The sequence below is a fragment of the Mus musculus genome, chromosome 7, assembly GCF_000001635.26.
Source record: "Mus musculus strain C57BL/6J chromosome 7, GRCm38.p6 C57BL/6J".
Lineage (NCBI taxonomy): Eukaryota > Metazoa > Chordata > Mammalia > Rodentia > Muridae > Mus > Mus musculus.
In genome coordinates, this window is record NC_000073.6 from 29,969,711 (window position 1) to 29,983,597 (window position 13,887).

Sequence of the window (13,887 nt, forward strand, 5' to 3'; positions counted from 1 at the left end):
TTTTACTTTGACGTGGGATGTTGTGTAGTACAAGCTGGCCTTAGACTCACATGTACAAAATAGAAAACCCAGCTGGGCAGTGGTGGCGCACGCCTTTAATCCCAGCACTCAGGAGGCAGAGGCAGGCAGATTTCTGAGTTCCAGGCCAGCCTGGTCTACAGAGTGAGTTCCAGGACAGCCAGGGCTACACAGAGAAACCCTGTCTCCAAAGGAAAAAAAAAAAAAAAAAAAAAAAGAAAAGAAATGACAATACCAAAATTCTGCCAGCACTTAGCTCTCTGCCAGTACAAAAATAACAACTGAAAATACAGAGAAACACCTTATGTTTTGAGGAGGTCACCCCAACAGATGTAAAGGAGAAAAAGTATTTAAAAATAAAGAAATATCGCCGGTGCTCGCGGGTGTCTGGTTGGTGCTCATTCTCCATCTTTCTAAACTTTTATTTATTTATTTATTTATTTATTTGGTTTTCCGAGACAGGGTTTCTCTGTATAGCCCTGGCTGTCCTGGAACTCACTCTGTAGACCAGGCTGACCTCGAACTAAGAAATCTGCCTGCTTCTGCCTCCTGAGTGCTGGGATTAAAGGCGTGTACCACCACGCCTGGCCTTTCTAAACTTTTAATAATAAAGAATAAATGGTATTTCCGTGGTGTTTGCTTCCTTGTTCTGAATGTGTCATTTCTATCCTCACACCATTTCATTCAGAAAACAAGCTCACATCAACCTCGAGGGGCAATCACTGTTGACTGTAACGGGGCAGAGCCGAAGTAACAGCCATTTTCAAGCTCCCGCACTGCCCCGCCCCCACATCTCACCCCTCACTGCCCACTCCCACCAGATTCCCACAAAAAAAAAAAAAAAAAAAAAAAAAAAAAGGCTTCTCTCTCATATTAAGAGTGTTCTGAAAGTTTATATTCCGGGTTGGCTCAGCTCTGTAATTCCTGCACTTCAGAGGCTAAAGCAGAAAGATTGCCACAGTTCGAGAGTAGTCTGGGGTCCTGGCAGGCAAGCCAGGGCTGTAGAGCAAGGTCTCATCCTCCATTTTAAAGGAAAAAAGGATGAGAAGGACGTGCTGTTCATTATTCTGTTCTCTGCCTTCCCCTGGGATATCATCTAACCAAACATGAGACCTGTACAATAACAGAGGAAAGAAGTCACTCCGGGGCGGTCTTAAGAGCTGAATCTGCGGCACTAAGGCAAAGTTCACCATCTTTGCACAAAGTCCAGGATCGATGCTGCAATCGGGAGCAGGTGTTCCTGCCAGGCTCCATCCTTTACCGTTCTGGCTTTGTCACTCATGAACTTGATCTGCCTTGATATTTTTTAGCTTCTGAAGGGGGAAATCTCTTTTGGTCATTGACATCGATGTTCCTGTCTCTCTGCACTTCCTCGTGGCTAAGTCATTGTAGCAATAGGAATAGCGGTGATAGGTTTCCGTGCTTTCTTTGCACATGGTAACTTCTTGGCTTCCGTGTCCAGTGCTATGGCTGTATAACTCACCTATGAGATGATATGTCCGATGGGTATCCTTAATGAATGCAGTCACTCTTCCTTGGGCTCCGTTGGGTGGTTTCACTGAGTCTCATAGAGTTTACAGTTAAACGGTTGCGCCAGCTTGACAGACTGGGACTGGGGTTACAGCTACAGGGCAGCATACGTGCAATCCTAATCCTTTGGAAATGGAAGCATAGAGATCAAGAGTTCGAGGCTAGCCTGGGTTATATCAACCCTTCCTGAAATGAACAAAAACAAATGCACTTAAACACACACACACACACACACACACACACGATGACCAACCTCACCCTCTTGGCTGTTGCAGCCATTATGTTGGGACATTAGGGTTCCTACAATTTAAGTGTAGCTGTGTTTGGAGTTTCGGGGGCACCTACTTTACTTGTCCTACAATAGCCAAATTCCCAGCCTAGTAAAGGATTTTACTGTATACCACAATTTTGAACATGGCCACTCCCACCAAGTGGCCACCAAGCAGGCACAGCCATCGTGCCTTCATTTAAAAAAGAAAACAAACAAAAAACAAAAACAAAAAACACGGAATGCCCAGAATCCCATCTACCGGAAAGCTACAGAGTGCTGGCTGACAACCTCAAAGTCTCCTCTGAGTTTGCACATAGACCCTCAGGATGAGAAGGACCTACACTAGAGTGAAGCTGAGCCATAAGCCAATTGATTTGGGGTTAAAGAATTCCTATCCAGGGTAAATAGGAATGTTTAGTGAATGGAAACAGTCAAATCTTAGGACGTGTGTTGGATGCTGACCTGGGACTATGGTGGCAGTTCTGAGTGCACAAAGTGCCAATGTCAGGGAGAGCACCAATCGTGTGACTGGGCATCTTATCTGGGAGCAAGGTTTATTTTGGCAGGCACAGATTTGTATGGATTAGTGGCAGATGCTCTATCAATTGGGAGCGTGTGGGTAGAGGAGGTCTTTTACAGCTCCACTTGCAGAATAAATAAGAAATGAGACAAGTCTTCTATAAAGTTTAAAGCGTTAGCCCTTTTGATGGGGTCTTACAGCTAGCTTCTAACTTAACCTGACTTCCTAGCTCTTTACCTCTCTGTTCCAGTCTGATCTCTTCTGTTGCCTTCCACTTCTGTCTCTGCTTACATCCTTCCTGTCTCTTTGCCTGCCTGGAGGTTCCAAACCTTATTTCCTGCCACAGTATGGTAATTATAACCAATCAGCAGAAAGACAACACCTGGGCTGTCTCTTGGTTGCCTAAGGCATTGAGAGCTCTCTGACCTTCATGTTTTGGGCAGGTGTGGAAGGACAAGCATTTACAAACAGAAAACCCGATGATGGCCACAGAAATGGCAATACCCAAATCCTGCCAGTACTTAGCTCTCTGTGGGTACAGAATTAACAATTGAAAACACAGAGGCACACCTTCATACAATAGCAAGAAAGGTCACTCCAACATGTGGGAATAAATGAGGTTCTGTGAAATGTCATAACTGACAGAGTGTAAGACAATCAGTTACAATGGTCTTTATGGATCTGGGCCATGTATGGTTTTTAAAAAATATGTATTTATTTACTTAATGTATGTGAGTACACTGTCGCTGTCTTCAGACACACCAGAAGAGGGCATTGAATCCTGTTTTCAGCCACCATGTGGTTGTTGGGAATTGAACTCAGGACCTCTGGAAGAGCAGTCAGTGCTCTTAACCACTGAGCCATCTCTCTAGCCCCATGCATGGCTTTTCAAAGGCACAGAGTTGGGCAGCATTAGGGCTCAGTGATGGAAAACCTGAGAAAATCGTGATTGGTTGTTCTCAGTAGTTAACTAAGGCAGACCTTTGGACAGTGGTAATTCATCTGGGGATGGCACTTGGCTGGTAAAATGTTCACCTGGTATGCAGGATCCCCTGTGTTCCCATTGTGAATAAGCCTGATGTGGGGCATGCTTGAGATGCCATCAGCTGGAAGGAGAAGCAAGAGATCAGCAGTTCAAGGCTAGCCCTGTACGTTCGAGCTTGTTTCAATAATGATAACTATTGTCAAGCACCTCTTCCAGGAAATATCCTGCCTCTAGAGAACGCTGACCCTTGATACACTAAAGAAGTAAATGATTTGTATAGTAGACACTCTCATCTCAAGAATATGTGAATGTGAATCTGGGCCTGATGGACTTAAATCTCCGCACTGGGGAGGCAGAGACACGCTTCTAAGTTTGAGGCCAGTCTGGTTTATAGAGTGAGTTCCAGGACAGTTAGGACTCAAAAAAAAAAAAAAAAAAAAAAAAAAAAAACCCAAACCTGAGCTGGAAGGGGCTCAGTGGTTAAGAGCACTGACTGCTCTTCCAGGGGTCCTGAGTTCAAATCCCAGCCAACCATTTAATTGGGGCTGGTTTATAGGCTCATAGGTTTAGTCCATTATCATCAAGACAAGAGCATGGCAGCATCCAGGCAGGCATGGTTCAGGAGGAACTGAGAGTTCTACATCTTCATCTGAAGGCTGCTAGAACACTGACTTCCAGACAGCTAGGATGAGGGTCTTAAAGCCCACACCCACAGTGACATTTCTACTCCAACAAGGTCTGCCATACTTTCTAATAGTGCCACTCCCTGGTCGAGCATATTCAAACCATAACAATAAGAAGAAATTAAATTAAGAAATAGGGAGTTGGCTAGGTGATGGTAGCTCATGCCTTTGATCCCAGTACTTGGGAGGCAGAGGCAGGTGGTCTCTGTGAGTTCAAGGCCAGCCTGGTCTACAGAGTGAGTTCCAGGACAATCAGGACTATACAGAGAAATCCTGTGTCTTAGTCAGGGTTTCTATTCCTGCACAAACATCATGACCATGAAGCAAGTTGGGGAGGAAAGGGTTTATTCAGCTTACACTTCCACATTGCTGTTCATCACCAAAGGAAGTCAGGACTGGAACTCAAGCAGGTCAGGAAGCAGGAGCTGATGCAGAGGCCATGGAGGGATGTTCTTTACTGGCTTGCTCAGCCTACTCTCTTACAGAACCAAGACTACTAGCCCAGAGATGGCACCACCCACAAGGGGACCTCCCCCCTTGATCACTAATTGAGAAAATGCCTTACAGTTGTATCTCATGGAGGCATTTCCTCAACTGAAGCTCCTTTCTCTGTGATAACTCCAGCTGTGTCAAGTTGACACAAAACTAGCCAGTACACCCTGTCTCAAAAAAAAAAAAAAAAAAAAAAAGGAAGGAAAGAGAGAGAGAGAGAGAAGAGGAGAGGAGACGAGACAAGAGAAAAGAGGAAGAGCCACCTCAGTGGTTAAGAGCACTCACTGCTCCTCCAAAAGACCCAGGTTCAGTTCCCAGCACACACAGAGGAAGGGTCTCTTACAGCATCTTCTGGTCACCATACATACCACACACGCACATGTGATATACACACAGACAAATATCATACATACACACAAATAGAAATAATTTTAAAACAATAAGAAGTGAATTTTCCTAAAACAGACTGTAAGTATAAGTACTGAAGCAGGCTGGGCAGTGGTGGCACACGCCTTTGATCCCAGCACTCAGGAGGCAGAGGCAGGTGGATTTCTATGAGTCTGGGCCAGCCTGGTCTATGGAGTGAGTTCCAGGACAGCAAGGAAGCCCTGTCTTGTGTAAAAAAATGAACCTTTGTAAAGAGTAACAGTGGCAAGACCTGGGTGTTTGATAATGACAAATCTGTATCCATGTGTGTTTATATGCTACTTTATATTCCAGGGGAAAAGTATGGGAGGGCACACATGGATGGTGGGAAGTGGCTGACACAGTAGGTTATGTGGAGTCAGGGAGAAGGAGAAGGAGAGGTTGGAAGTAAAATATGGAAATGACTGAAATAAGTACCATATCTCAAATACCTGTGTGACCACGCTGGGGCAGAGTCGGGAGGGAAGGAAGCTGAAATTCTACTTTGCAGGGATGGATGCTCCTGCTCTGTGAAGTAAAAAGGGAAGTCTGCATAATGTCTGTGATTCTACCTAAACAAGAGTGAGTTGAGGATGTAGCCCAGGGACAGAAAACTTGCAATCCCCTAGGTTCAGCCCCCAGCACTATAAAAAACACATTTAAAGCCGGGCGTGGTGGCGCACGCCTTTAATCCCAGCACTCGGGAGGCAGAGGCAGGTGGATCTCTGAGTTCGAGGCCAGCCTGGTCTACAGAGTGAGTTCCAGGACAGCCAGGAGTACACAGAGAAACCCTGTCTCGAAAAACCAAAAAAAAAAAAAAAAAAAACATTTAAAACCCTGTCTGTGTATATGTATGCATAAAATTTATATGAGCAAAAAATATGGAAAGCTATTCAATCAGCTGTTACCAGTGGTTACCTTAGTAGAAAGATGAATATAGACAATCATTTGACTTACAAATCTTTTTAGTTTTTGGTTTTATCACGTGTATTCGTGTTCTGTCTGTACATCACAGGTGTTCCTGATGCCAATGGATGTCAAAAGAGGGTGTTAGATCCACAGATGGTTGTGAGCCACCATGTAGGTGCTTGAAATCAAACCAAGGATCTAATGATGCAACTGTGAAGCAAAAGTGTCCTAGGTAGTGCAAATACCCTAGGACAGGACATGTGCCTGGAATGTTAGTAACCAGCAAAGAAAGCATCACATGCTGAAAAACAAGGTACCCCAAAGCTCAGGGACTCAAATTAGTATTAGATAGTATCTGTATCATAAGTAACATTTGTGCTTATGGTAGGAACTGTCAACCCTGACGATATACCTGGTTTCAACCATCAGCAGGTCAATTCTAAGCTGTCCACACCTCTTCCAAACAGCGTCTCCCAGAATGTCCTGCCATTTACCAGGGTGACTTGTTGCAAGGTCTGATGACTGACACATCAGAAAGACAGAAGATGCAGGCTACGGCTTTCAGCAGTAACAGCAGCTTTTCTACTGTGAGAAACATTTATTTATTTATTTGGGTTTTTTTTCGAGACAGGGTTTCTCTGTATAGCCCTGGCTGTCCTGGAACTTACTCTGTAGACCAGGCTGACCTGAGAAACATTTATAAAAGCACATTTGCAATCCTTTGTCATGAATCCTCTGATGTCAATTATGAGTTAAGATACTGTTGAAATATTTTCTGTTAACAATGATGAAGATGCCATTGTTGTGGCTGAGAGATGACTCAGTACTCAGGACCACTTGCTGCTTCTGCAGAGGACCTGCGTTCAGGTCCACATAGTAGCGCACACTCATCTTTTGCTCCATCAGGGGATTGCATGCCTTTGTTTGGCCTCCAAGGGTACCTGGCTTGTGCATGGTGCACATACATACATGCAGGCAAAGCATGCATACACATAAAATATCTTTTAAAAAATAAGACATTTAAGAAAGATGTTAATATCAGATTATTTCCATTTAGATACTAATTACATGTCAGAAGTTGTCCCAATACTTTACATTTCTTAGGTTATTTAATCCTTTTGACACACATTATATATTTATATAAAAATAAATATATAAACCATCCATGTATGTGCATATGTGTACATATGTATGTGTGTATATGTATGTATGTACATGTAATTACAGTAATAGGAGTCTGTAAAGGAAAACACTGGTAACAAGGATTATAGTGAAGATTAGAAAGCTTTTAGCAATATTTATATTTTCTTTAGGAAGGAAAATTATATTAAGTATACTGTAAAAAACACTGGGTACTACCTATTAATTGGCAATGTTTTATAGAAAGAAAATGCTCATTGTTACTTCCTCATCAGAATATGATTTTCAAGGGGCTGGAGAGATATTTCAGGCATTAAGAGCTCTTGCTGCTGTTGCAGAAGACACAGGTTCAGTTCCCAAACCCATGCCAGACAGCTGACATCTGCCTTTAACCCCAGTTCCCGGGCAATCCGACACACTCTTCTAACCTTTACGTAGACCTACGTGCTGTGGCACACACACTTCAATGTAGGCACACAGAGATATGCATAAAATAAATTGAATAAAACAACCTTTAAATATGTATAAGTTTTTAAAGTAAAAAGAAGGAAAAAACATTTAAATTGAAATTGGGAGTAATTTATGTAGTTTGGAGATAAAAATCTTTCCTTCTGCGAGGAGAGAGTTTTAAAATACATTTAATTAACAAATTGTATATAGAAAAAATTACAAATACATTAGATAAAATAGCCTTGGCAGGATATTATGGTTTGGAACTTTGTGATTCTCCTCACCCTCAGTGTTCATCCCAGAAAGATGATAAAGTCTTAACTCCTGGTAGCATTGAACATGATTTTCCATGGAAATAAGGTTTTTGCAGATAAAGCCAAGTTAAGATCATTAGGAGACCCTTAGGGTCAAATGATTATATTCATCTTTCATACTAAAGTAACCACTGATAACAGCTGACTGTATATCTGTCCACAATTTTTGCTTGTATAACTTATATGCATACATATACATGCATACATATCAGAATAAATGCAATGGAAAGGAGGCAGAGGCAGAGAGAGGAATGATATATCCACAAAACAGTGCCCAGGGTTGCTGACTGCTATAGAAACTACAAGTGCCAGCACCGGGGCAGGCACAGTAATGATCTGTAGGAGATCAGAAGGAAATCTTGGTCAACCTGATGTAGAAGCAGTGTGGTTCCAACTGCTAGTCTGACATTGGGCAGTTTATGTGTACAACAAAGCTTAGGTCATGTTCACTTGGCACTCTTTACAGAGTATAAATGTCCTCTTCCATAAAGATGGGTTTTGTTTTTTTAAAAACAATGCTCAAGATAAGGGTCTAACGGGGCTGGTGAGATGGCTCAGTGGTTAAGAGCACTGACTGCTCTTCCAAAGGTCCTGAGTTCAAATCCCAGCAACCACATGGTGGCTCACAACCATCTGTAATGAGATCTGACACCCTCTTCTGGGGTGTCTGAAGACACCTATAGTGTACTTACATATAATAAATAAACAATTAAAAAAAAAGATAAGGGTCTAGGGAGAATGACTGAGATCAACCTAACTGTGAGTGTCAGGAGTGGTCTGGCCCTACAGACAGCACATACGTTACTGAGGCTGCTGGACAAGTCATGTCTCCCATGAGCATGGGTTTTATTGACTGAGAAGCAATTCTCAAGCTCTAGGGAGGAGGAGGCTCTGGGATTCGGGAGAGGCCTGGTCCTACAGATAGCAAGGACCACCAAAGTAAAACTCCAACCACTCCCAGCTTTCCAGGTGGAAAACAGGTTAGCATCACCTCTGTTGAAGAGATGAACCTCCATGGTTTTGTTTTTGTTTTTTGTTTTTCTGTTTTTTTGTTTTTCGAGACAGGGTTTCTCTGTGTAGCCCTGGCTGTCCTGGAACTCACTCTGTAGACCAGGCTGGCCTCGAACCCAGAAATCCACCTGCCTCTGCCTCCCAAGTTCTGGGATTAAAGGCGTGTGCCACCACGCCCGGTTGAGCCTCCATGTTTAACATTACCATTTCCCTAGTGTTTCTCTTTGTGTACAGTGACCTTGCACCTTCTACATAGAAGAGTAGAGAAAGCATTTGCAAACTTCTCAGAAGAAGTTCACCTTGCCAGTGAGGAAACAAATCTTTTAAGTTCAGACTCCATTTTAGAGAACCTGACCTAAGCCTGAACTCAGGTAAACAGGCAGGTACCGAACATTAGTGTCCAAGTTACCCCCCTAACAGAACCTAAGCCTAGCTCCAGTCTCTAGGCTAAGCCTCAACAAGACCCCCGTTTCCAGGTTACAACCCCAACAAGACCAGCGTCTCCAGGTTACACCCCCAACAAGACCTGTGTCTCCAGGTTACATCCCCAACAAATCTGCACCCCAGGTTAAGCCCGCCCCTGCCTAAGGACCACCAATGCAGAGAGAAGCAGAACTTAAGTTTATGATAGGACTCCCAGCACCAGCCAATGATACTGAAGGCCATGAGAAAGTAAGAACGGAGAAGCAAGTCACTGAGCTGGATTCTTTCTACGTTAGGTCACTGGCAAATTGGACTCTAGTGCCTATACATAGACATGCCCCTTTGTTCTCAGAAGACACGTGGTCTAGTAGATAATATTCCAGCCTTTCATAGCTCAATCCCATTCTGCAGAGCTCTCTACTCCAGCTCCTTTCCACTGTAGAAGCACCTGTACCGTTTCAGGAGCCACTGCTCTCTAGGGGTGTGTCCATCTCCTTCTCTCAGGAGGAATGGGAACACCTAAACTCTGCTCATATTGAAGAATGAAAAATTACTGGCCTCTTGTGAGAACATGAACTTTTTACCTCGGAGCCCACCCCCTCCCATCTGAAAAACATTTTTGAGATAAAGGCCTCCTAGAACAACCTCAAAATGAACCGGGTACATTGCCAAATGATAGGACATGACTCCTTAGTTACGTAGATTCCTTTGGCAGAACTCCCTAGTGATGTAAACTTGTACTTTCCCTGCCCAGTTCTCCCCCTTTGAGTTTTACTATATAAGCCTGTGAAAAATTTTGGCTGACCGTCGAGACTCCTCTACCCTGTGCAAAGGTGTATGAGTTTCGACCCCAGAGCTCTGGTCTGTGTGCTTTCATGTTGCTGCTTTATTTCGACCCCAGAGCTCTGGTCTGTGTGCTTTCATGTTGCTACTTTATTAAATCTTACCTTCTACATTTTATGTATGGTCTCAGTGTCTTCTTGGGTACGCGGCTGTCCCGGGACTTGAGTGTCTGAGTGAGGGTCTCCCTTCGGGGGTCTTTCAATATGAATGTATAGAAGGGTGTGATGTTGGAGAACTTCAGCCATTTTTGTTAAGTGGGTAAAAACAACTGCCCTCTGGTATGCAGACTGTCCTTGCCACCATTGCCCAGCTAAAACAACCAAAACTTATGATCACGTTTTGGAGCCCAAATCCCAAGAAGGTGCTGGTGTAGTGCCAGGGAAGTGTTAGTGACACCCCCCCCCCCAAACCCAGACAGGAGCCGATTCTTGAATTTTATTTTTATGGTGGCAGAAATGTCTACAATATCCATACTAATGACCAACTCATTCGTGTCAGGCATTTTGTTAGGCAGAGTTGTCAAAAATGTTTTCGGATACCCTTCCCCCTTCAGATAACTCGACGACTTCATCTTTTCCATTTTGCTGTCCTGTTGTTGTAACTGTCACAATGAAACTGCAATCTCAAGTACAGTCCTGCGTTGCCTGGCAACCAGGACGCGCTCTTGGAAACATTTTCTATGTGGTTTCATTGTTCACCACCATTGTGTGCACTTCCATAAGCCTATAAGGATTATTGCACACTTACACAGTATTGTACAGCTTATTGTTTCCAAGCCACAAACGTATACTGTATGGTACTACACTGGAAACTATAGACAATTTTAACACAATAGTCTCTGTTTGTAAGCATGGACAACATAGGGAAAATACGAGACAAGTGGATTTTTCAGCTCCATTTTTAATTTTATGGGACCAACTTTGTACATGAGGTCAGTCATGGGCCATAACACTCTTCCGTGGTGCACTACTGCATAGGGCTTCCATGTGAGTTGTTCTAGTCAATTACTGACTCTAAGGATGGAAGCCCTCAATTTATGGCTGGCTGTGTTATGCCCAGATCCCGGGATACCCAAAGACCACCAGATGTCAAACTCATATGCAAAAGCAAAGAGTCTTTATTCAAGCTCCAACTCAGACCCTCAGGCCCCTTCAATGCAGCAACCCTGAGCATTTAAGGCTCAGCCTTTTTATTGTGGTTACAGCAGAGTGAGGGGTTTATCAGCTTGGCAGTCACATGATTGGCTTAAGCAATCTATTTATATCTATCTACAGCCTCTGGAATGTTAGGTATTTTCCTGCTGGTGGCCTGTGTCTAGGGTAGTTCCTTCCTGGTTTTTCCAGTAACTAGAGTTTAACTTGAGGATAGAGCCTAGTATATAAAATGAAGGCCTGGTTACAAGATAGAATCTGTCTTGTCAAGTTGGGTCCCTTCAGCTGAGAAGTGTAGTGTTTTGGAGACACCAAACTGTGTTTTCTGTCTGACCCAAGACACAAGGCTGAAGTTAGAGCAGTCTTCTGGGACAGAGGTTCTTAACCCGTGGGTCTGTATTAACTCAGTCTAAGATAGAACTGTAGAGCATCTAGATGGTAAGGAAGAATTGGCTACTGTTTTTGAAGAGGGCACACAGTCCCAGCTCACAGGAGAAATGAGGTTAACCCCCTTTCAGCCTAGGTGGAAAGGGATCCATCCAGACAGGATCTGAAACGCCTTGTAAGATGCTTTGGGGTTCTTTTCCTATATTCTCTAGAGTTTACAGGGCATAAAGACTGGTTCCAATTCTACTTCTTGGATCCATCATGGTACAACAAAGAGTGACAAAAGCACCAAGCTACAAGCCAGGAACGGTAAGTAACTACTACTTGAAGGAGACAGGCTGTTCAGTGCACTAAGAGGTTTCCAATTACAGCTTTTCTGAGAAATTCGTGAGAGTATCCCACAGGGGGCGCTCGGGGGGTGGGGGCATTGCTGAATAGCTTTACAGACAGACTAACAAATCTTTCAAGAAAATCTTCTGGACATCTCCTCTTCACAATCACAGTTCTAATTGAACAGTATGCTTATTGACCAGTTTCTACAGAGACTGCCTGTTAGGTGTTTGGTTGGAGAACCATCCTAGGCTTGCCCTCGCCTCCATGCAGTCCAGGAAATTCCATTTCCTCCCTCTCCCTACACACACTCACACACACACTCACACACACACATACACACACACACACACACACACACACACACACACACACACAGAGAGAGAGAGAGAGAGAGAGAGAGAGAGAGAGAGAGAGAGCCCTGACAGTCTCACATTCCTGACATTCCTGACAGGCCCCACCCTGCTAACCTGAAGACATAAACTCTTCAGGTCCCACTCCAGTGCTCCCATCCCCCCACCAATCTATAAGAAGTTCCCACATCATACGCTGCCTGTGACTTTCCAGTTTTGTCCTCTGAGACCGGTGAGTTCACCCAGGAGCCATTCGCAAATAAACTTACTTCTAATTCACCTGAATTGGCTTGTGTCTCCAGTGGAGGAAACATTCACTGGGTAGGAGGGAGAGAAGTGTACAGTGAAATCAGACTGAACATCTTCCTTCCACATTACACACTTTGGTTTCAAAAATATGAAGCCAGCTTGAGATCAAAGAGGCCTTGAAACTGGAGATTATACTGAACTGGAATTTGTAATTAGTAAAAGAAAATTGACCACATGAGTGAAAATCATCAAATGATAACAGTGTACACAGATTATTGTTGTTTTCGGAGACAGGGTCTTGCAGTGTAACATTGGCTGGCTTGGAGCGCACTCTGTAGACCAGGCTGGCTTGAAACTCACAGAGATCCACCTGCTCTGTCTCCCACCAGTTAAACTTAAGCCGATTATTCTAGCTTGCAATCAGGCTTGGAACATGGCTACCTCTATGCCTCTCTCTGACTTAATAATAGGTATAGCTATTCTTTTCTCCAATGGAGACAATATAGGGATCTATTTTCAAATGACAAGTCGTCATTAAGCAAGTACTTCCAGAGGCATTCAGATGTTGGGGTCATGGGGTGTGCAAATAATGAGGAAAGGACCAAGAAAGTCGGAAATAAACCACAAGTAAACTTTATACCCTCCCCCCGTCCCGTTCCCTCCCCCCCCCCCCCCCCCCCGGGAAAACACTTCTAACTGGTTAGGGTCACAAGTCAGCTTCGACCTTTGACAAAGGGAGAGAGCAGTCTCCTTTCTCCTTTTGAAGCATAAAGGCAGGAGCAGAGGTTCAGGGAACAATAAAGAAGGAATTTGTAAATTGAGGGTTAGTTCTGGAGCCCAGGGTGTGGCAGGTAGGAGGATGTTCATTCAGGCTCAAGGCTATTCTAAGACAGAGGTCTTATCTCAGCCTTTAGGGAGCTCGCCCAGGCCTGGTGGTTTTACTGCAGCTTGAAAGAAAGTAAGGCTTGCGGGCATGCAGTAAGATGGGGGCGGCCGTCCAATACCTGGGATCACTCTGGGCTCGGCACAAAGGAAAGCCCGGCTCTTTGTGGTTTGTAGTGCATTCTTTGCCTCTTTTGGGTAACTGACCTGGCAATGGGTAAAACTGGGAGTAGACATAAAAAAATTGTGACCCTCCAGGTCTTTCTTGGCCAGGCCAGAGATCATTACCAGCCTTGTCCCCATTATCCATCCTGCGTAGAGAATGGAGATTAGGAGAGAACTGGCACCCTGACCAATTTGCGAATCTAAACCTCACCTCAGAGATTGTTCCCAGGAGCAGAGTTCTGAAGTCACAACCACTCGGGTGACAGGAGCCCCATGGTTACATGCAAGATGCCACATAGAGGTAGGCACAGTCTTACACTTAAGCCACAACTCCACAACGACCAGACATTTCATGTCCTCATAGAAAAGCTATCAG

At 44.1% G+C, this 13,887-nt stretch overlaps 1 long non-coding RNA gene across 3 annotated transcripts; it reads right to left on the reverse strand.

Moving 5' to 3' along the window:
• Positions 1-891: 891 nt before the first annotated feature.
• Gm31735 lies at positions 892-13,811 on the reverse strand. Of its 3 annotated transcripts, none has more exons than XR_001778074.2 (2): positions 13,723-13,811; positions 892-1,672 (listed from the first exon to the last, which is right to left on the reverse strand). It is a non-coding gene; the product is annotated as a predicted gene, 31735 (long non-coding RNA). The 3 variants fall into 3 exon arrangements; XR_881934.3 differs by having other exon boundaries at positions 892-1,734; positions 13,723-13,803; XR_881935.1 differs by lacking the exon at positions 13,723-13,811 and adding an exon at positions 2,577-3,056 and having other exon boundaries at positions 892-1,734.
• Positions 13,812-13,887: the final 76 nt, after the last annotated feature.